This window comes from Cibotium barometz, chromosome 13 (assembly GCF_041138505.1).
Source record: "Cibotium barometz isolate CiBa-2024 chromosome 13, ASM4113850v1, whole genome shotgun sequence".
Classification (NCBI taxonomy): domain Eukaryota; kingdom Viridiplantae; phylum Streptophyta; class Polypodiopsida; order Cyatheales; family Cibotiaceae; genus Cibotium; species Cibotium barometz.
Genome location: NC_141058.1, coordinates 19,576,128 through 19,600,800, shown reverse-complemented (window position 1 = coordinate 19,600,800; position 24,673 = coordinate 19,576,128).

Genomic DNA, 24,673 nt, shown 5'->3' with positions numbered 1-24,673 from the left:
ATTGCGACGAACCGAACAAATAGGGGTAATCTATGCATGGTCATTCTAGGTCCACGCATATTGGGGATAATTATTATAAAATAAGTCGGAACCCTAATTAGGAAAACACATGATGCTGATAAGTGGGGACTAGAAGTGGATAATTATTATAAAATAAGTTGGAACCCTAATTATTATAAAATAAGTCGGAACCCTAATTAGGAAAACACATGATGCTGATAAGTGGGGACTAGAAGTGGATGAATCAATAGCTTCTCTAGAGAATTCCTTATGTCTCAAAGTTTTCCTCATTATTTTAAACAACATGAGCCTTGATTGTATTTTAGCTCTAGTGATTTTACACCCCTGAATCAACTTTAGAAGAGCTAACTTATGCTAATCATGTCCCACTACTTGAATCCATAGGGGGCATACATGGCGAGCTTAGTAGGAATATGTGGCCTTTGCCCCATCGGCTCTAGGTTGTTAATAGTTTGAGCTTCAAGCTTCGAGCTTTTGAGCAAGTGACATCAATTTGTGTAAATTTTAACACACAATGACATCACACAAGAGAACATGACAATTTGATTTTGCCACAAAACTATCTTACCATACAACTTATGAAAGATAACAAGTGGACGATATGATGACATAGTCTCTTTCCCAATAGCTAATGCATTTAACGTTACTATAGGAAACTATATATATACTATTGTATTTTAGTATTCATAATGTCAAAAAAAGAAGTAAATTTATTGACTATAATAAAAAGAATAAACACATAGAGAAGAACCATCTAGTATGCACCAATGTTTTAACTAGAGTATAATAGAGTCTTGTAGGGTAGAACCATATAGTGTGCAGTACTATATCATCAATCATGTGACTCATTATCCAATAGAGGACACTGCCACACATAAAAATATAGAATGACCAAATAAGAAATGTGAGTAAAGAGCGATGCAACTACTAGAGGACACTGCCTCATCAAAAATCAATGTAAGTAACTAGAGTAAAAAAGTGTCACCTAGTATAGAAACATCCAATAGGCAACACTATATTATGCATCATGTGCCTCATCATTCACTAGAGGGCATCACCTCTTCTATCGCCTGCTCTATGGAATGACATTTGGTATGTCTCGCAACCTATAATAGCCTCTGCATACATCATTAATGACCAACGTTAAAGATATTTCAAACCATTTGCTTTCTAAATTTATGCCAAGCTATGTTATGTAAACATGAAATTGATATTCAGCCCCATTAATATTAAGAAACAAAATCAATACCAAAAAATGTGACATACTAGTTAGGCATGGTTATGAATTGATCAACATTAATGGCATCATCATCAAGGGACACAATCAAGGAGGTGGAGATAGAGTGAGACAGAGACGGAGGTGGAGATGGAGCAAGACAGAGTGTATATATGAGAAAAAAAAACTTGACACATCATATAATTCTATATATATATATATATATATAGTTCTTATATACAGTGAAGGCAACAAAGGAGAACAACCCTCTATAGCATCCTCTATTCTCTCATTGGAAGATAAATCCTAGTCTATCACTCATACATTCTCTCAAGATAAAAAGAGCCAACTGATAATCCCTTAGCTGCAAAATCCAAAGAGATGGGGAACATTTAGAGGAGAGATAGAAGTGAATAAATGTTGTTGGTGAGCATAAAGTTCCAAAAGAAGCTCTTAGTGTGTTGTTTTTTTAAGAAACACACTCCGCACTACACTCTTAGCCTTTGGGACAAGAAACAAAACTCACCCAAAATGAGAACAATACAACTCTCTCAAAAGAAAGAACTTTGAATTGAGAAGAATATAGATGACAAAAAGACCATGAATATATCTACTTATAGCATGGGAATACAAAATTATTCTTTGAGATTAAGGAAACTAGGAGGAGCCATTTTCTTCTTCTTCTTGAACAACCAAGAAACAAGAACAAAGTATAATTTTCACCATCTGTGATCAATTACAACATGACGCTCACAAATGTTGCAAGGATTCGACGAGCATGGAGATCTCATCCTCTTCAGCAGTAGGGTCGAGATTCTCTTGAGTGAAAATCCTCTTGGTAATAAACCAACACAAATTAGGATGGAGTAGGGCTCCTCTTCTATATGTAATAATCAGCTCTAAATTCACACCCTTAATAGTTACACACATGGTTGCTTAAATAGCTTCTCAAGAAATTGTCCTCCTCTCCTTTTGGCTGGAAAAAACTAGTACTGCAATTGATATGCATAAATTGACGTCCTTATATTGTGAAGAACCCTTTTTAAAGGAAAAAAGGATTTCTGTTTAACTCCCAGCCTCTCTCTTTTTAACTTTAACTAGTACTGCAATTGATATGCATAAATTGACGTCCTTGTATTGTGAAGAACCCTTTTTAAAGGAAAAAAGGATTTCTCTTTAACTCCCAACCTCTCTCTCTTTTCCTTTCTCAAAAACTAGGGCATGGCACTACTGTAGACCTACACGGACAATGGCTGAGAATGAACATCAAAGGAAGATGCGACTCTCAACAGCCGAGGGTAAGCACCCATTCACACAAGCTAAAGAATGGATATGCCTTGCTAGTAGGCACACAAGCAATAAAGGCCACAAGACAAGACAAGCTCCTTGCCAAGCCCCCTCGTAGTAGGTAGTGGGAGAGAGGGCATGTTTATAGCCTATAAAGGCTATTCAAAGGCCATAAGACAAGCTCCCAAGCACCCTCTTAGGTAGTGGGAGAGAGAGGGCATGTTTCTAGCCAATAAAGGCTATTAATACATGCTTGAAAAAACATGGATGTGGGATAAAAAAGGAGAGTTCCCCCACGGTTGTAGGCAAATAAAGAAAAGATACATCCTCCTCTTTCCAAAAAGTGAAAGACATTTTCTGGAGTAATCAAATACCAAAAAAGTATGAACTTATAATTTTATTTATATACCAAGAAAGCTAAAACTTCTATTTTTCCAAAGGTATTTTCCTCTCTTCTTTTGCGAGGATTAAAAAAGAGGAAAACAATCTCGATCATATTAGCCATCTCCCAAAATATTAAGGCATTCATGCCTCATGTGCTTCTCCTTTGATATGTGCTCCTAAGAATGATCATTACCATTCCAAATCTATAAAAAATGAGTGAAGTACGACTTAATTAGACTTCTCTTTTGTGACCCATTTATTTTTCAAGCAAGGTGATGACTACCAGAGAAAAGAGTTAATCTGACACAGAACGGCTTGTTTTAGCTTTGATATTTGCAGTGAGAAAATTTCGTGCATATTTACTAAGCAAACCCTTTATTTTGATACTGTGGAGAAAATTTTTCCACTTGTTGTTTACCATATGACAAGGTCTCATAGGATCGTTAAGTGGATTTTGGAATTGTAGGAATTTGACTATACTTTTAAAGTGGAAGAAAGCAACATGGCTTCACTTTGCAGACATATTAACTCACAAAATTTATGAAAAATGGCTACGAATTGAGGAACCACTAAAAGGGATACAACCTCTAAAACCTTTAATGCCTTCTTATTCTTTTTTGATGGAGCATATTGAAGACAGACATGAACAGTTGGTGGTGGTTTAGTCTTATATAACCCACATGGTCAAACTGTGTTCAAAGAAAAGATAGTCTTAGAAAATGTACAAACCAACAATGAAGCTAAATATGCTATTCTTGAGGAAGGATTGATGATATGTAAGCAAGTAGGAGTGGATAATTTTATCATTAACACTAGTTTGGTACCAAAACAGGACACTTGAGTGTCCTTTTTTGGGGGTTGCGAAAAAAAATCAAACTCCTAATGTAGGCTTTAAAAACCAAAATGCTTCATTGGGCATGTAGAACATAACCCTATGCTTATGTAAAAAATGCTAAACATATAAAATGCCTTTTTATTTGGAAGTACATAAGCAACAAAGTAGCATATGTCTTGAAAATGAACACTTTTCAGGATTTTTCAGGATTTTTCCAAATATGCAAGCATCATTCTCTCAAAAAAAAAATCCAATGATATCAATAGCATTTTTCCCAAGATATTTTGATAGCATACATCAGTTCAAGGAGGTAGATGTTCACCAAAAAAATCATTTTCCTTTCCTAGAATTTTTTCCAAAAAAGTTGTATAAAATCAGCAAAAGTAACGCGTATTATCAAAACTCAATCACGCCACTAAAAAAAATTGTAGCCCTATCAATGAGAATGTTGATTATTGGTTTTCATGCTTGAGATGAGATAAATAAGCCATAATTTGATGTGTATGACACTAACTTAGCCTCCACTTAAGTAGGTTCTTATCGCCTAGTTCTAAAAAAACTGTAAAAAATAAAAATACAAAATTTGATCATCTTTTTTCAAAAACTAATCATAACTATGCTTGCACAAGTAGTCTACACCTATAGTTACAACAAATAATGCACTTACACAGCTTTTCCCTTTGATGAAAATCAAAATTAGGCTCATAATTAGACATTTTACGTATTAAAAACAGGTTGCGCAAAAGGCCATGTATGAGAAGAGGCCCAAAAAGTGGCTCTAAAGTTTTGGAAAATTCAAAACAAAGTAGTATTTACTCTATATAACATGGGTGCACCTCAAGTTTTACATTATTAGCTTGCATATGGAAGGAGAAAAATTCATGCTCCACCTGTATAAAAAACATCATTTCAATATTAGCGAGTCAAAAATTTATCCAATAATTATCGTTTGATGATTCCAAGATTTAGTTTACATCATGGGCTTTCCATCAAGCCAAGTTTCATGATCAAACTATGTCCCTTCTAAAAGTTATGTACAAATTACTACTATTTTGAAAACAGCAAAAATCATGCGTTTTATCAGCATGTGTCTACGAAAATTAAAATATTGCCTTGCAAAAGCTAAGAAAAGTGTAATTTAAAAAATCTCAAATTTTTTTTTGGGTCTTGAGGAACATCTGTGGATGTTAAGCATTTCAAAACTCTTAATAGATTGCCCACAAAAATTCAAGAAAAATGCTAACTTTCAGGACACTTTAGTGTCCAATTACAGAACTAGTGTTAAAGGGGATGCATTGTTACGTGTTAAACATGTTCTTGGTATCTGGGCATGTAAAAATGATAAATTAAAAGAGCATGTTCGAAGGATCCGAGATCTCTTTAAGAAATTCAAGGTGGTACAATTGTTACATGTACATAGCGAGAAGAATCAAGAAGAAGATCAATTAACGAAAGAAAAAATGGCAGCAATTATGGCTGGAAATGGCCTTTTGAAGGAACCCAAATTTCAAGGAGAAGAAACATTGAAGGAACTTTTGCAATGGTTACAGGAGTTCCCTATTAATTTGACAACGATACGAAAACGGAGGCTTTTAAAGAACAAGATCTCATATTTACTTATAGGGGATCTTCTCTATCACAAAGGGAAGGATATGGTCTTAAGGAGAGTTCCAAATGCTACCGATATTCCACGTATTCTTCAACATTGTCATGATGAGGTATGTGGTGACACTTTGCACATGACTTGAATGTTAAAAAGATCTTTGGAGAGACAGAAAACTCTTTACACTTGTAGCAAGAGTAGCATGATCCGTGTGTAGCTCAATCCAATGGGATTTGCATCCCTTTTGGAGCTAGGGATTCAACCCGTACAACCGGTGCACAAAAGCTTATCCACGAATGGAGAAAATGCTATGAACACCACTACCTTGACATAGACTTTACACACACAAGCTCAATCTTGCCATAGCTCATTCACTCATCATCCCACTCATTCATGCATCCAATACAAGAAGAAAGCTAAGCTAATGCATACACAAGCTCAAAGCATACTTCATTCTCAAGCACTTACTTTCCTAGCATGCACACAAACCTTGAAGCTTAATGGAACTTGAAATAAACATGCATTCTCATTCACTACTCAAGCAATGCCTTGCCCATGGATAAGCTACAAGCTATGGAGAAGCTTAAGCTTGAATCCACTACCACACAAAGCCTAATAGAGAATCCACAAGCATCAACAAAGAAGCATGCACACTAGAGAATAGAAATGAGAAGAGAGAAAAACATCATCTCATTGCATTGAATTAGAAGAGCATTGCTCATACAATAGTGTAGATGGGGAGAGAGAAGAGCTTGCACCTCTATGAACAAGAGGGAGAGCTAGTCTCAAGAGAGCTCAAGCATGAGTTTATCCCAATGTGTCCATGAGCTCTCAAATGAGCCACTATTTATACTAAAACTCTTAAAACTCCCAAAACTTCCCATGTGGGATTATTCTCAAGCCCACTTCCACTCACCTACAACTTGGAACTCTTTACAAGAGCCCTAAATAAGAATGTCAAGTCTCTTGTTTTCTTGCTTCCATCTTTGTGTTGCATCCTTGTCTTGATCACCACTCGTCACGCAACATTCCCCCCTTCCTATTTTGCGCACGTCCTCGAGCGCGTAGATGCCAAGGAAGAGTAGAATCTCCAGTGTATACCTGCAAGCAAAATGATAGGTGGTTTGTGTTTTTTTTTTTGGAAAGCAAAAGTACTTACAGACAATAACAAAACAAGCAATTTTACTGAATAAGACATGGCAATAAACATCCAATTAGCTAGAGGAAGGAAACATTGAAGCAGTGTAGAGATTGAATAGGTTAGTTCAAGCCTTAATAATTACTACCTGCAGAGCAGCTAACTAAAGTAAAGAATGTTTTATGCCAAATGTATTTTTCTTTTCCTAGAAGGCAAAAGACAGCAGTTAGTCGAGGGACTATCAAGTAGTATACTGAGCCTATGCTAAGTCAAAGATGTCGGTTCAACACTAATAAATCTAACATGATTATGTAGTGGCAGACTCTTGATATTGCTTAGTAACACCATATTGGGGAATATGGGAATTTTCCACAAGTTTGGGACACGTGGTTAAAAGTTTGGATTAACCATAACTTGAACATCACTAATCCAAAATGAGTGCTTTATAGCTCTTTAGATTCCATTTTTCAAGCGCTTTCCAACGATAGGTCATATGATAGGATTTTGAGAAACTTATAAACATGTTATCCATGTCCCCTTTTTTAAGAATTCAAAAATGGGAATTGGGAAATTTCCAAATTCACTAATATGGTGTTTAGTGTTAAGGTTTAATATTTTAAGCACAATGGCGACCATCCTGGATTAAACAAGCATTTCTCTTGGTGACTTTCTGTCTTTCTTTTTTGAGACAGGGCTCTCTTCAAGAGTATGTTTGCGCACCCGCGGTATGGCTATTGCTTGTGACACAAGGCATTGGTCTGGGAAAGGTATAGACCTCCCTCGCCTACCATGAATAACAAGGCAATAGGCCACAAACATATACACTTTTCTTTTATTTTTGTCATGCCAATTTTTGTTATGGAAGGTTTATTAGATTGTCCCTAAGCAATGTCCTAGTAAGGGCAAAATATCCACTAACGGTCCTATGATTAATTTAGTCTCTTTGTCCTAGGTCTGGAACTCTACCTTTAGCACAAAACACTTTAATTACTTTGTATTGCAATTACGGTCAAACTTACACTATCAAGTCTAAAGCCACTAAAATGCTATCCCTACTCCCATTTTTCCTAATTTTGCTGTAAGCCTCACCAAGTATCGTTTCTCCTTTTGAACTCCCATACATCAATCCTTGGGCTCGTCTAGGCGGAAACGGCAACAAGGCAGAAGGTCGCCACCTCTTCCCTGATTCGACACGTCGTTTGACGTTTTAGAAATAAAACACGTATATTCAACGTTTTTTTTAAGACAAAAAAAAATGACAACATAAGGCTTAAAAGCCTTATATAATCTAGGACATTTCTCCCTTCCACTTACTATCCCCGAGGACTCTATGAGATCCTTGCACTTCTATTGGTATATTAAATAATTAGAAAATGGAGGAATCTTACATTGGGATATACATATTTCTCCTTCCATTGTGAAGGAATCTTGGTTTGATTTTGAACAAGTGTTTGGCATAATTAAGGAGGTCAAATCCACACGCCCGCATGGAGATTCGGTCCATTGAGGAGAGGAGGGTGGAGTATAGATACCATGCCAAGGCTTCATTCTAGACTCAAGACGGAATATAGCTGCCTCATAGGCTATAATGTTGGCTTAGAGCCTATAGTTTTACATAAAGGTGGGAATACACCACCAATGGGCTAAATGCTTCCAATGCCATGCTCTTGTGAGAAGGATTGCTATGGCATTCTCCTCTTCCACTGGAGAGACCCAACACACATGCATAACACTTTTCATTTTATTTAAATGTGCCTAGAGTGACTCACTCTCTTTGCTGATGTCTAACCCAAAAAACTAAATTTGTAGACTAGTTTTGAAGTTCTTTTGTCTGGCACCAAATAGCTTCTCTAGTTCATCGCATGCTCCTTTAGAGTTATCTTCTGATGCAATATGATGGGATAAAATTACCTCCTAGCCCTATCGGAATGATGGCTAGAGATCTCTCATCTCTTCCAAGACAAAAGCTTTTTTCTTCCCCCTAGCCGGCCCACACAGGAGGAGAGACAGTATTCGCAGGATACGTGGCCAGGGTGGAGCTATTGTTTCTAATCCCCTGCAGGTGAGAGCCATCTCCACGGATTTCTTTCGGTCTCTTCTCACTGGTGCCCCATTATCCCCCCCTATGATGGATGCGTGTGAGAGTCTGGAGGCACACAAGAGAGGTGGTTCCCCCTTGTTCTTCATTGTTCAAACCAACTCCATGTTCCCCTATCAAATTATTCCCACATGATATGGGTAATACCATACTAGCATTATCAATGTGTTAATAAGCCATGAAAAATAAAAGATGTATTGGCTCACAAACTAGTTACAAAAAAGAAAACAGAGCACAGCTTTTAAGATATGCAACTAGAATGTCCTAATGTAAATAAGATTCAAAAAGAAATAAAAAACAACAAACTAAAAATATATGCACTAGAATGTCCTAATGCAAATAAGCTTCAAAAAGAAATAAAAATAATAAACTAAACACATCCAAAGATCTAAAATCGTATATTTTTCGGAATGTCACCTCCTAATAAACATCATGTAATATTCAATGATCCCAATAGCTTGGAATAGATAGAAGAATGGACCTAATCCCTAGGCTGGTCCTCCTCGTAGGCAGATGGAGAAAACAAGAGGGAGCAACCTATTCAAGCATAGCAAGAATCCAATAGAACAGATGTAAGCAAGAGTAGAGAAGAAGGGAGAAGAAGGAAAGCTCACAAGTATTCTATTACAATGTGTCTTTCTTAGTGTCAAAATTGATTTGTATAAAAGTAGCCCACTAGTTTTCACACTAGGCTAGCTAAAACTTAAAAATGGCCAAGCCACTATTACTAGTCTTACGAAAGTATATGCATAAAGTTCTTCACCATATGCCAAACTGCTAATGTAAAGGCCAAATCACATTGATGAAGTCCCTGTTGGCCTAGTGGAAGGGTGAGGACATCCACTCAGATAGCAAAAGGAGGTCAAATGATAGCCACATCAATCCATTGCTAGCAATGGAAACCCTGAATTGCATTGGTCTTTTACATGATTTTGACACCCACAAGGGTGTTTTCCATGACTTTGATACACACAAGGCTTTGACCTTGTTACATTAAGCCAAGAAATAGCTTGGCAATTATGATTAGGAGTGGAATCTACTTCAAAAACATAAGTTTTTAGCTCCATTATAAGTGTGTATTAGGGTGGAAAAGTTAATTACATTATATATTTTTTCATGAATTATTAAAATTAGAAACATGCAAAAGTAATAAACATAATTTAAAAAAATCACCAACTAGGATTAATAACCTTAATCACCCCCATCAAATCTAAAAAACCTCAAAAAACTCCAAAAACTAGACCAAACCATCTCTCGGTATGACCCGAAGGCAAAGAAAATAATTATCAACCGTGATGTGGTGTTTGAGGAGCAACCTCATTAGGCGGAGGAGAAGGAATTCTCCACACTATCCTACAATGAAGAAATAGCCTAGGAGACAACACAACCATGAGTGACACCACTAAAACTCCACAAGAGGTGGATTCATCAGATATAATGAAGAAGAGAAGCTTGCAACACAACATAAGGGGCCATATCTATCACGTAGCCTGTAAACAACATGCGTGAGTCACCTATAGCGATAGCAAAGCTTAACCGGACATGGAGTCTACAGGCGAGAGAATATGGCGAGTCTGTCCGAGGTTTAGTGACAGTGAGGCACCTAGGGTTGGAGGATCATAGTGGGCCACTAGGCTAGTGTGGGCAGCAAGCCATTATATAAGCCCGGCAGTGTGGAAACTCATCCACATTTCTCTATGGTTGGTGGGTGATGACCAAGAGATGAGAGTCCTCCTTGGCTATGGCGGCATACGTAGCAAAATAACATTGGTATCAAAGCGTTGGTATCAAAGCGGTGCTTCGATCCATTGTCCCACTCTTGCTTCTTCGCGTGTGATCGAGCTTTGATAGAGATAAGGCTTGTCTTAAAAAAAATTTAATGGTGGTTATTTTTCTCTCTTGTTTCTCTTTGCTCTGCAATGAGTGCCTTTGTGTGTGCTTTCTTGTTTTGCCTTTTGGAGGGGTAAGGTTGAACTCTAAGCTCACAGAGCGGAGGTAATCCGCGAATCTGACCAGTGTTAGAGATAAATGTAACTAAGCAACAAGGTAGGAGAAAAATAAAGTGAAGATCTCAAGTTGACGAGAAGAGGTTCCATAGAGAGAAAGAGAGAAGGGACCATTAAAAAAAAACTATAGAGCGAAAGCTGAGGAACTCGTTGGTGTGCCTTGCATCTGTAGATCTCAGATTGGAGGTTCCAAAGGCTGCATCAAAGAGGGTGATATGGAGGCCTAGGAGTGCAAAAGTCAGTGTTGAGTCAGAAAAGGAGCCCCTTGTGGAAAGGAAGGAGGGGGATTAAGTGAGGCTCTACTGGTGGTAAGGGAGCTGAGGCACTGATGTGCAGATCTACACCGACGTGCAAATCTCTATGCGGTGCAAAGGTCAAGCACAGGGCAACCACGTGAGCGCCCCACAAGATAAAGATCAGGTCTTAGAGCCTTAATATATTTAAAAAAACAAAAAATGATTTTAAAAAAAAAACTTTTTTTAAAAATGCTTTGGGGGAGGCTCCCCCACAGAAAGTAACCTCGTACACATTTTAAGTGTGTGTGTGTGTGTGTGTGTGTGTGTGTGTGTGTGTGTGTGTGTGTGTGGGTCTGTATGAGACACACACACGATGACATAAGTCCTAGGTGGAGTAGCATGTGTGTGCTAGGGCAAAGTGCAAGTGCATGATTGTATAACAAGTGATCATCAATTTGTGAGTGTACGCACTTATATTTGTCAATCAATTTCTCATGTGTTGTGCATAGTCACACGTTATAGCATGATGGATTCAAAAGTAAGTGGAGCGCTCGGGAGCAAGGTATTGCACCCAACGAGTGACCATAATTACTGCATCGATGGGTGTGCTCAAAAATAGGTGGCATTAGCTACCATTTAGTTTTCATATCTTGGTTTCTACACATGCATGTGTAGCCATGCATCGACTTGGGAGTTGAGTGCTTTTACCTCTCATACGTGCCAAGGTTGTTCCGGTGCAGTCTAGGAACAATTTATAGCATCCACAACAACAGCAGTTGGCACATTTTGGTGGACATTATGGCTTCACACTTGCCATTTCCCTTCATATAGAGCTACATACTGCCCTTCATATAGAGCTACATACTGCCCTTCATATAGAGCTACATACTGCCCATCATAAATCTTATTCTTATAAGATGTGGAAGTTATAACAACCCATCGACTTTTGTGTGGGTATACATGGATGTTAGTTTCTATTGTTAGAATGATGCACATGTATATTAATTATTACACATTTGTACCCCTTTTTAGGCCAAGAGAAATGCTTGTTTGCATCTAATTTATGGTTGTTTGACCATATTCCTTCGGAGATAGTTTACGGGTGGATACCATATCTCCGATGCATTTACTTGTTTGACTAGTTTGTCATTTTAAGTTTAGACCAACTAATGGCTTTTGGATTTAAGTTTCACCGGAGTGTGATCGACACAAAACTAGACCCACTATTCTTATCACTAAATGATATGAATCTTTGGGTGGTGATTAACAACCGTAGAGTTGTGCTATTTAAAAACCAGAGTGTTGTTTGCTTTTGGTCCGTAGAGATGCAAGCTAAGTGCATGGTGCGTGTAGTAGGATATCTTTCATTTACAAAGATGTTTGGACCATGTATCTTTCAAGATTTATAGTAATCTTAAGCTATGGGGTTCGTAATAATCCTAGGCTAATGGGGTTCGTAGAAATCCCACTCTCAAAATCAGACAGCTTTGAGTATGTAAAACCCACTATTAAGGACATTTATTGTTTGTTGCACATTGTGTTTACATTTTAGTGCATATTTACTCAAGTTTAGGTGGAATAGGGTTAGATTCCATCAGTTTGATAAATTGGGGAAATATATGACATGTAGTGTCATCTCGGGAAATATTAGCAATGGATTTTCTCGTGTTTGTTGTGTAACTCCATAAAATTGAAAATCCAAGTGGGGTTACATGTCCCCATGATTTATCATGGAATTAGGATTGGATTGCATCTGTTTGATAAATTGGGGAAATATATGACATGTACCCCATGGGCCATGATTTATCGTGGAATTAGGGTTAGATTGAATTAGGGTTATATTCCATCTGTTTGATAAATTGGGGAAATGACATGTAATGTCATCTTAGGAAATATTAGCGGCGCTGAATTTTCTCATGTTTGTTGTGTAACTCCATAAAATTGAAATCCAAGTGGGGTTACATGTACCCCATGATTTATCATGAATTTTCTCGTGTTTGTTGTGTAACTCTGTAAAATTGAAAATGCAAGTGGTTGGGGTTACATGTACCCCATGATTTATCGGTTAATCTACAAACATACTCCGGAATGGACATTGTAGAATTTTGAGATTAGATTTTTGATGTCCTAAATGGTGAACACATGGGTAAAATTTGTGCCTTATACAAATGGTGATATTTTGCATCACTCTTGGGTTTTGGTGATGTGGAATCATCCAACCAAAAGAAACAATTCAATCTTTTTTTTTTTGTGTCACAATAGTTTTTGTAATCATTTGGTGGTATGGGACATCAACTGCTCTACGCAAACTCTTGTGACCTTGGTGGTATGGGACACCAAGGCAAACACTAGAAATGGACTTTCTTGGATTTTGATTTTGTGGTGCGTAGTCACTACATACATTATGTCTGCCCAATCTATGTTATTTGATTGACCATTGGTGGTTGTCTACTATGTCAAGTAGGATGCTGATCTCGAGTGATGAGATGGGTTTCTTGACATGGATATTAGAGTTTTAAGGTTGAACATGATGGTTTAAAGAAAACTCCAGATTTAGTGCTGATCTAGAGAGATTAGAGGTAAACCGTAGTAGATTTGGTGATAATCCAGAGTGATTACACTATGCAGATCTTGATCTTGATGCTAGCATGGAGAGCTCAATAGTTATCTTGAGCATTTGTTATACTTAGGCATGATATTGATGTACACGCATGCACTTTCCAACAATCATCGCCTTCCTCGTTAGAAAGGTATGTTGTGATCCAGAGGGATAAGTTGTGGTTTTTAAGATAAGAAGAGTAAGCACTGATCTAGAGTGATCATACAAATCTCTTGGGTTATATAATGAGACAGAGTGAGTAGGGGTGGAACCTTCATGCCTACTTGACCCTGTGTCAAATGGGGGTGATAAAAATTTATCGAGAAAGAAGTGATAGTATTGATATTAGGTGTTGACTTCCAATGAGCTCAAATTTTATGGAAAGTCACATACCTTAGGTGCTTGATATTCTAGATAAAGCCGTGACCTTGTCAATTTACTTGGCCAAATCGCCAAGAGTGTTCAGTGTGTAATTTGGGTAGGAATGTAATTGTTTCCACGTTATGCTCATGCATGGTAGTAGCCATGAGGTGGATCCATAAAATATTTAGGGCAAGTTCTTGTTGAAGGACTTTGCTATTTTTATTCACACTGAAAGTTGAGTCTACGGTTACTATCATAGCCTAGGAGGACTCATAGCTACATACTAAACCGTAGAGTTCATAGATTGACATAGTTTAGATCAACAAGAATTGGGTGCTGCTTGAATGCCCATGACTTTGTGCCATAGCACGAAAGGTTTTACTTCAAGTGGATCAATTGTCTTGTAAGAGATGTCTCTTTTGGATATTTCGATGCATGAGAGTATATCCTTGAGTATGGAGTTACTAATAGAAATGTATGGAGTTCTTCGACCAAATCGAGATAGAGATTTGGTGTTTTGATAGTCAGAGTAAAGTGGGCATTTTTCATCTTTACTTCGCTCGAAAAATAGAGTATACACATTTGTGTTTTGTAATATGTTTATGAAGGTTGTACAAGGACCCGTTAAATTTTGTTATCGGTTACGGTTGGGAAGTATATTGCCACCTACGGGTACGTAGCACTCACTATCATGGGGAGGCAACAGAGATTTGTTATATGCCAAACTTCATATTAATATTAAACACTAATTGGATGTTATGTTATTCATGTCAAAGCAGTCTCAAAGTACATAGATTGATTTTGTTTATCTATTGCTGTAAGGTGTGTTGGGAGGCATACCTAATCCACATATCATAGTATATGTATATACAGATTGGGTAAGTGATAAAGAATTTCTCATTTGGATGGTTGCAAGATCTCAGGGTGCCCAGTTTTGTCCACTCAGGCACCCTGTAAATAATAAAAAAACAGGCATTTGTTTACCTTTAGTGGTTAATCTCTCCTAGTAAATGAAGGAATTTCGTTTCAAGTTCTTTTGTTGGAACATCATATTCAAAGTTGTAAATATAGTTGCATAATTTGATTAAGCATTAGATAGTCAAAAGTCCTCATTTTCTTAGGTACAAAGTCAATGTATACACCATGTCCCAAATTTGAACTGATTCCATAAAATGCTAATATCTTTTACATATAAACTCATATGAGATTCCCACTTTGTACCTTAGATCTTCACATAATATGGAGCTTAACTTGATTTTTCGAGAAAATTTTAAGATATTTGTTGGATTTTTAATGATCTCTTTTTCAAAATTCTTCCAGACTATCAAAAGGCCTGTAAATATTAATAATCTAATTAGTAAAATTATATTTTTGATGTGAATCATCTAAAACCTATAGGGACTAGTGTACTTGTAATGGTGCACCTATGGAAAAATAAATTGGATCACTCTAAGTATCGAAAGATCATTTGTTTATCATTTCATCATATTTTTTATTAATTTTCATTAATTAGACTAATTTATATTAATTTAAGTTATATTAGGTTAATTTAAGAGCAAGTGTATTTTCTATTATTTGCTTGATCTCATTTTAAGTGCCTTGCCCCCCAAAATTTGCTCTCCAAGCATTGTCCCAGTCTAGCATAAACTGGATAAAACTAGACACCCTGATCTTGCAACAACCCATTTATTACTTTATAGTAAATCATTTCCTAGAATTGAAATGGTTTACGATATTGTTTCACCTAGTAGATGTGTCTAGTGAGATCACACTTGAAGAGGTGTGTCTGGATGGTGCTATTAGCTTTTGGATGTGACCATAGATAACCCATAAACATGTTCGTAGAGACATGGTTGGTGGTAGAGACATAGATATGTATTGCCAAGGTGTTAGGAGTAGACATATGGATACGCATGTATCTACTTGTTTGTGGGATGGGAGTGATACTGTCATTGGTGTACATCTCTTGATTTTCTAGTAGTGCATAGACACTATACATCACATAGACGTTGTCTATGTAAAAATCAACTTCGTTGCAAAAAAAGATGTGTAAAGTGTTCTTGGATGAATGTATGAACTTTTGGAGAGAGGAAAGTGTAGCTTTGCTTAGACTATCTGTAAGGTCAATTGAAATTTACCACATTATAGAACAATTTGCTAAAGACTTGTAATAATTACATAAATTTGTTGAATTAAAGTCCATGCAGTTTCTAACCATAAGAGAAAAACATCTTTGATGTCATAGAACATGTTAAGGAATTCCTTGAATGTTTGAGCACATTCATTATGAAGTTTTGGAGGATTTGAGAACTCCTAGAGTATACTAAAGGCATGATGTTACTCGATGCCTTAGTAGTAAGAGAAAAACATCTTTGATGTCATAGAACATGTAAAGGAATTCCTTGAATGTTTGAGCACATTCATTATGAGAGAAAAACATCTTTGATGTCATAGAACATGTAAAGGAATTCCTTGAATGTCTGAGCACATTCATTATGAAGTTTTGGAGGATTTGAGAACTCCTAGAGTATACTAAAGGCATGATGTTATTCAATGCCTTATTAGTAATATGTGTTTTATTGACATCTGTGTTCTAAATGAAACATGAGTGTTGCATGTTTCCTTGGTTGTAGACTTAGAGAAAATATGTGTTGTGTGTCTTGCTTTCCTTGTCATAGTACTTAGGGAAGTTACAAGCATAAATGACCATATGGTCTACATACAAACACTTGTTTTTAACTTTCTAAACCATTTTTGTGGACAAAAACTCTTCTTGAAGGGAAAAGCAAAAAGGCCAACATTTGACCAACTAATAAGGCTCTTTATCAAGCATCTCTACAAATTATATGGCTTGCCCGTAGATATAGTGTTAGGTAGAGATAGAAAGTTTGATAATCATCTTTGAAGAGGAAAACCTTCAAAGGTTAAATATCACTCTAAGAGTGAGGCCAACCATCCGTAGATTGAAGGTAATAAAACTGAAAACCCAACGAGGTTCTAGAGCATATGCTTGTGCATAGATAAATAATCTAGTGGAGAGGAGTACTTCTCACCCCAAGAATATGATTTTTATTGTTCATAACTAGATTTACTCCATTTACGTTGTTTTATGGACTCTAATCTAGATCTCCTACGGTTGTAGAGATATGCAAGGAGAAGAGTCAACAAGTTGGTAGTGTAGCATGGTAGTGTAGTCTAGAAATATTTAGTAGCATAGTCTAAAAATGGTTGGTAGTGTAGTGTACAAACTTGAGTTCCCAAAGAGATCTTAAGTACATCTAAATTTTGTGCTAGTGGCATGCAAAAACTAGGGCACACAGTTTTACTTGAAGTTTTGGTTTAGAGATTAAAACATGAGGTTTACTATGTACATTTGTTAAGTGAAAGGATAAACTAGAAAAGGTCTCAAGTTGTAAGATTCCTCCCGAGCCTCTCAAGATGTCCAGCATCTTCCCGTGTAATTAAATCCCTCTTCAGGAATATAACAGATCTTATTTCTAATTGTTTTAACATAGAGAGAGAAAATATTCTAGAGAGAGAATATTCAGATCTTGAGTATTTTTAGATAGAAAAATTTCTCATATTATTAAAATGAATTCCCCTGAAACAGAAATTCAAAAAGAACTTTCCAATGTGCAATTGGAATTAATTGGAAATGGGTATATAGGACCTTAGCCTAAGGGTCTAGATTTTCAGAAATTTTTGGATTATGGTCCAATTAAGGTTCCTGTGGGCCAATAGGATCAATCCATGTTTGGGGAGGAGATAAATCCAATTTTGTAAAAGAAGATACCCAAAAATGAGTAAATGCTCACATAAGATGAAGAGTTGACTATGTACAAGGTTTATTAGTTAGAAACTATGAGCAATATTAAAAATATGAGATATTTTGGGTATAATGATTCCATTTTGACACCTATGTAAGAAAGGGGAGTTCCTTCAATGCTCACATAAGATGAAGAGTTGAAAATGTACAAGGTTTATTAGTAAGAAACTATGAGTAATATCAAAATATGAGATATTTTGGGTATAATGATTCCATTTTTGACACATCTGTAAGGAAGGGGAGGGCCTTCAATGAGGCGCCTAATTCACATGCTTGAATGAGTTTTAAACTCATAAAAATTGAGATATTTCATCTCTTCATTCAAGTCTAGTTCCAAAATTTAGCTTAACTGACCTAAAAATGGTCAAAAATTGACCAAACTGATTTGGAAAATTCTAGAATCAGTTTGTTTGGTTAGGAGCTCAATTTTTCCTATAAATAGAAGCCTCCCTCTTGTTGAAAAATAATAGTGTTTTATACACTGTTACTCTACTTCTCCCAAGCCAAGAACTATGAATTTATTTAATAATTCACTAGTTTTTGACATTTCCCTCTTCCAAAGATTGGTGGCCACTCTTGTTCAAACAAGAGTTGAACCCACAAACCATCAAGCCAAAGGAAAGCTATCAAGGTCTTTAGTAAGTTGGTGATTCTTCTTTTCTTTCACTTATTTTATAGATTTTTATGGATTTAAATGGTTTTTATGCTTTATGTCTTCTCTATAATGTTAGGCCTCATTACAAAAGGCATTTCCCTCTCTTCTCTAGCAAAAACCAACCTTTCTCTATCCTAGGTGAAAGGTTAAGTGATTAATGTCAAATTTTTATAATGTTTATTTTAATTAATGGACAAATAATTCCTTTAGGATAATTTCAATACTTTTGGTGCACTTTTAATTAGTTAGAAAATTGAAAAATGGTCAGCCATACAAAGAAGGTTATGGCAAAATTTTTAGAAATTAGTGAAGTAAAATTCATCTTTCTAAAAGAGTAATCCTTATGGTTTCTATATTCTAAAGTATCATTTCCATGCATAAAAGATGCATTTTGATTATATGCATAAAGGATAAATTTTTATATTAAAAGTGTTACTTTTATCATATTTGAATTTCATGCATAGATGTATGCATAAAAGTTGATTATTTTATTATAAAAGTGTTACTTTTATCATATTTGAATTTCATGCATAGAGTATGCATAAAAGTTGATTATTTTATTATAAAAGTGTTACTTTTATCATATTTGAATTTCATGCATAGAGGTATGCATAAAAGTTGATTATTTTATTATAAAAGTGTTACTTTTATCATATTTGAATTTCATGCATAGAGGTATGCATGAAAGTTGATTATTTTATTATAAAAGTGTTACTTTTATCATATTTGAATTTCATGCATAGATGTATGCATGAAAGTTAATTATTTTATTGTAAAAGTGTTACTTTTATCATATTTGAATTTCATGCATATAGGTATGCATAAAAGTTGATTATTTTATTATAAAAGTGTTACTTTTATCATAATTGAATTTCATGCATAGAGGTATGCATAAAAGTTGATTATTTTATTATAAAGTGTTACTTTTATCATAATTGGATTTCATGCATAGAGGTATGCATAAAATAAAATTTTTATACTAAAAGTGTGATTTTCATCATAAATGGATTTTATGCATAAATTAAATGCATAAGAGAAATTCTTTTATTCTAAAAGAGTAATTCCTACTAAATTGAATTTATGCATAGGAAGATGCATAAAAGATTGATTTTAATGCAAAAGTGTCATTCTCATTTAAAATGAATTTATGCATAAGAAGATGCATAAAAGATGGATTTTTAATCCGAGAGTGTTAGTCTCCTTAAATGGAATTTATGCATAAAAAGGATGTGTATGTGTTGATGTGGATGTATGGATGTGAATGTGGATGTGTATGTGTGGATGTATAAATGTGGATGTGGATGTATGAATGTGAATGTGGATGTGTTACTTTTATCATATTTGAATTTCATGCATAGAGGTATGCATAAAAGTTGATTATTTTATTATAAAAGTGTTACTTTTATCATATTTGAATTTCATGCATAGATGTATGCATAAAAGTTGATTATTTTATTATAAAAGTGTTACTTTTATCATATTTGAATTTCATGCATAGAGGTATGCATAAAAGTTGATTATTTTATTATAAAAGTGTTACTTTTATCATATTTGAATTTCATGCATAGATGTATGCATAAAAGTTGATTATTTTATTATAAAAGTGTTACTTTTATCATATTTGAATTTCATGCATAGAGGTATGCATAAAAGTTGATTACTTTATTATAAAAGTGTTACTTTTATCATATTTGAATTTCATGCATAGAGGTATGCATAAAAGTTGATTATTTAATTATAGAAGTGTTACTTTTATCATAATTGAATTTCATGCATAGAGGTATGCATAAAAGTTGATTATTTTATTATAAAGTGTTACTTTTACAAAATTGGATTTATCTCCTCCCCACACATGGATTGATCCTATTGGCCCACAGGAACCTTAATTGGACCATAATCCAAAAATTTCTGAAAATCTAGACCCTTAGGTTAAGGTCCTTTATACCCATTTCCAATTAATTCCAATTGCACATTGGAAAGTTCTTTTTGAATTTATGTTTCAGGGGAATTTATTTTAATAATATGAGAAATTTTTCTATCTAAAAATATTCAAAATCTAAATATTCTCTCTCTAGAATATTTTCTCTCTCTATGTTAAAACAGTTAGAAATAAGATCTGTTATATTCCTGAAGAAGGATTTAATTACACGGGAAGATGCTGGACATCTTGAGAGGCTGGGGAGGAATCTTAAAACGCGAGATGTCCTCATCTCGCAAACTGGGGGTAATTTCGCAAGATGCACGAATATGAGACTGAGAGAAAATTTAATGAAGATTAACCACCAAGAAAAGTCTCAAAGAGAGCAAGACTCAAGACAAGAACAAAGATTTCAACTTTTTCACTCTTGGAACATATACAGTAAAGATAGAAGAACTTTTTAGACTTCCATAAGCCCATCCATCATATGGTCACAAAAGCAGCACTCACAAGCTGCACACATATAAGGTAACTCGTCTATGGGAATAATTTGGCTGGTTATTGCAGCACCTACCTCAATGGTATGAGGTGATCTAACAAAAGGACCTCTAAGAGGCAAGACACAAACGGGGTAAAGGCATATCTTCTGATGATGAGGAAGAAAACACGCCAGTAAGAAGACCCGCTCAGAAAACCCAATATGCCTTGATCTCATCACGCAATAGTATCGGGGACCCAAACCCAAAGCTTCAATAACCATAGCCAAGCGGACATTGTTACGAAAGTGCTGCTGACCCCAAGGTGTTACCCTAGTTATGTCTTGATAGGTCCGCCATTTGGTCTGAGCTATAGAAGTTCCCAAGTGAGGGAAAAGTGAGCGCTCATACAGTTCTATAAAATCCTTCTTTTCACAGACTCGCTTGCGTCTTGAAGGTGAGAAATCATCATGGATAAAACCAATTCCTGCTGCCAAGCCATGAAGGAGATTAAGAAAGAAAGGAGATCGATGGAAGTAAGATTACGGTGAGTGACAAGTAAAAGTTACGACTTATATAAAGGAAGGAGCTAGCGTAACTTAGAAGCCAACGGTATCTTGCCACTGAAGTTTTACCGTCTTTCCATGATTTGGGTTTGGCACATATTTCTATAGAACGTTTACATGAAATACATTATGAACTTTGAGATGATGAGGTAGAAAAAGCTCGTAGGCTAAGTCACCTACTTTCATTGAAATCCGATATGGCCCACAATATCTGGGGGATAACTTCTTATACTTTCTAAGAGATAAAGAACTTCTTTTGGGCCATACTCGAATGAAGACCATATCTGCTTCTTTGAATTCTCTGACTGCCCTCTTCTTATCTGCATACTGCTTCTGTCGATCCTGGGCAGTCTTTTTAACTGATGACCAAAACCTTGGCATCCAAAACACCGGTTCTCACTTCATCGTTCATAATCCTTAAAACACGTGGGACTCCTGAGAAGTATTTCTGGGGAAAGAGTCTTCCTTTTTTTTAAATAGAATCTTTCTTTTATTTAGAGAGGGAATAATTATAAGATCAGAAAGGGAGATTCTTACTCCTGTATACCTCGAAGGCTGGGGGAGGAATGGGGTTAGGCTGGACTGATGGATCCGTAAATCGAGACTCAATTTCTGTTATTACGATAGATAAAGTAAATTCCGGATAGTAATTGTTCTATGGATACAAATCAACGGCTGTGCCTCTTGATGGGGAAAAAAGCGTTGATCCCAATGATCCAAGTGCAAGTTTATTCCTTGATCTGACCGAATATCTTTATAGTTGCAGTCGGATCAGCTTGATCAGAAATGGTCTTGACTACGTTAGAGTAAAAGTTATCTTGGTGGAATCGCCGGTGCTTTCCGGGTAAAGGAAGTTTTTTCCGGGTTTGGTTTTGGATAAATCGACGGATTAGTCTCTTGTTCGGATATCCGTGGGCGAGGCCCCGAGTGTGAGACACCTGGCCCACGCAAGATGTGCTACTTCCGCTGCTAGCATCCGAATCTGTTGCGTGGTGGGAACAGGGATCTCACACAAGTGAGAACAGGGATCTCACACAAGTGAGAACAACTAAATATGCTTACCAACAATGTTTCCTAATTTGTTTTTGCGAACAAAAACTCTCTAGAAGGGGGGAGTAATATCACGTAGCTTGTAATAACAGCATGCGTGAGTCACTTGTAGTAGCAGTGGACAGAGCTCAACCGGACACAGAGTCTGCATGCCGGAGCATGTGTGGCGTGTCTCAGGTTCAGGCATGAGGTGCTTGGTTAGAGGATCATGGGAGGTCAGGCTAGTGTGGGCAAGTAGACCACTATATAAGCCCATCAGTGTGGACACTTATCCACATTCCTCTATGGTTAGGTGATGACTAAGACCTCGGAGCCCTCCTTGGCTATGGCAGCCTATGCAACGATGTAACATATCCTTAAAACAGGTGATGTAGCTTTTGGATGGGAAAAGTCCATTGGCAATCACACAAGAGTCAATAGATATTAGCAAATCTAAGAGAATAGAGGCGACGAAGAGGACCTTATCTCACATTGTCAATATGGCCTTGAAGTCTAAGATGATAAAAGTACAAGAGCAAACATCTTGGAGAAAAGATTAGCATATGCAAACTAGAGGGGGGCCATACAATCAAACTATGACTTAATCATGAGAAACAACACTTGCCAGGATCTTATGGAAAGTCCTCCAAAATGTAAGGTTACTGGCACCAAGCAGGTTTAGAAGGCTAAGTAAAGTTCTAATGGTACATTGGATAGGTATAAGGAAAAGCTCATGGGTGAAGGGTTTTTCTTGGTTGAAGGGTTCAACTTTTAGGAGACATTCACCCCCCACAGCTAGATTAACCACTACTCATACACACTAATCATACAATACTACCCTTGGCCACTTATGGGATATTGCAAATGTATGTGAAGCCGACATTTCTAAATCGAGGCTGAGATTTATGTGATACAACTAACTTGGTTTAAGATATCCAATTCAGACAATAAGGTGTGTAGACATTGTATGGGTTGAAACATTTTGGCCCCTCGACCATGGTAATAGTAAATAGATGCTTTATTTGTAAGTATTAATCTTTTTAAAAACCCATCAAATACAAATTTGTATATTTTCTTAGAGTAAGGAAGATACCTCATCATTGTCTTATATGTGGACAATCTCATTATGACAAAAAATCATGAAGAGAAGATCTAAACATAGGACATGTTGAGTTCAGAGTTTAAAATGGCAGATCTTGACCTTATGCATTTTTGTTTGGGGATTGAGGTGTAGCAAGAACTAGATGGAATCTTTTCTCTTGCAAAAGTTTGCAGGAGAAATTTTGAAGGCATTGTATGTTGATGCAAAGCTTAGTTCTATGGAAGATGTTTCTTTAGTTGTGGATATGAAGGAATACGAGAGGTTGAGTATAGAAGGTTGGTGGAGAGTTTGATCTTTCTATGCAATACATGGCATGACATCTGCCTTGCTATAGTTGGTGTCCTTAGCACGTTCTCAAATTAGCCTTGAGAGAAGTATTGGGAAGGTAGGGATGTGGGTATTACATCAAAGGTATCACTAAATATGGAATCTCTTACACATTGGGCAATACCTTGACTTGATTTTGTGATTTTAGATTAGGCAGGAGATTGTGGTAGAGTAAAAAATATATTTTGGTTACTATTTTCTTATTGGGTTTGGAATTACATCCTGGACCAACAAGAAAAGAAACCTCCTACAATGAGAGTTTCTTATAGATGCGCAACATGCTTTGCTTCATGTAAAGCAGTCTAGTTGAGAAAGATTTTAGGAGACATGGGCATTGCTTAAAAGGGAGTGACAATGTTGATGTGCAACAATTAGAGTTGCATGGCACCTGCCAAGAACCCGATTTTTCATGCTCGTATGAAGCACATCGAGATACAATACACAATATAATTTTGTGCATGAGCTACTCATGGATGGAGAGGTGAAGCTTGTCTACTACCTAATGACAAAGAAACAACAGAGAATTGTGTAGATATTTTCATAAAGGCTCTTCAAAGAGGAGTGCCATCTTCATCAATTCGGTGTTGGACCAAAGAGGTAGATTACATACTACTGGAGGTGGACATTAACAGGGGTTGTTGGAAATCATTTGCTCAATTCTCCACCTTATGGGTGATGGATATGCTCTATTTTATAAGGTCCCTTATATGAGGAGAGCAACTGCTTTTAACACTATATTAGTGAATTTGGGAATTTGGATATGCTCTATTTTATAAGGTCCCTTATATGAGGAGAGAAGCTGCTTTAAATGAGCACTTGGGCACTCGACAGTTCCCAATTTAGACATTCGACGGTGGCCACATGACCAAATGCATGCTTATGCGAGCTAAGTGAATGTATTAGTGAAGTGCAAACCGAGAACACAGTGTTCTCGAATTACAAGACTCATTTGAGGGTCCAAATGTTCTCAGATAGTTGTGGGGGGTGC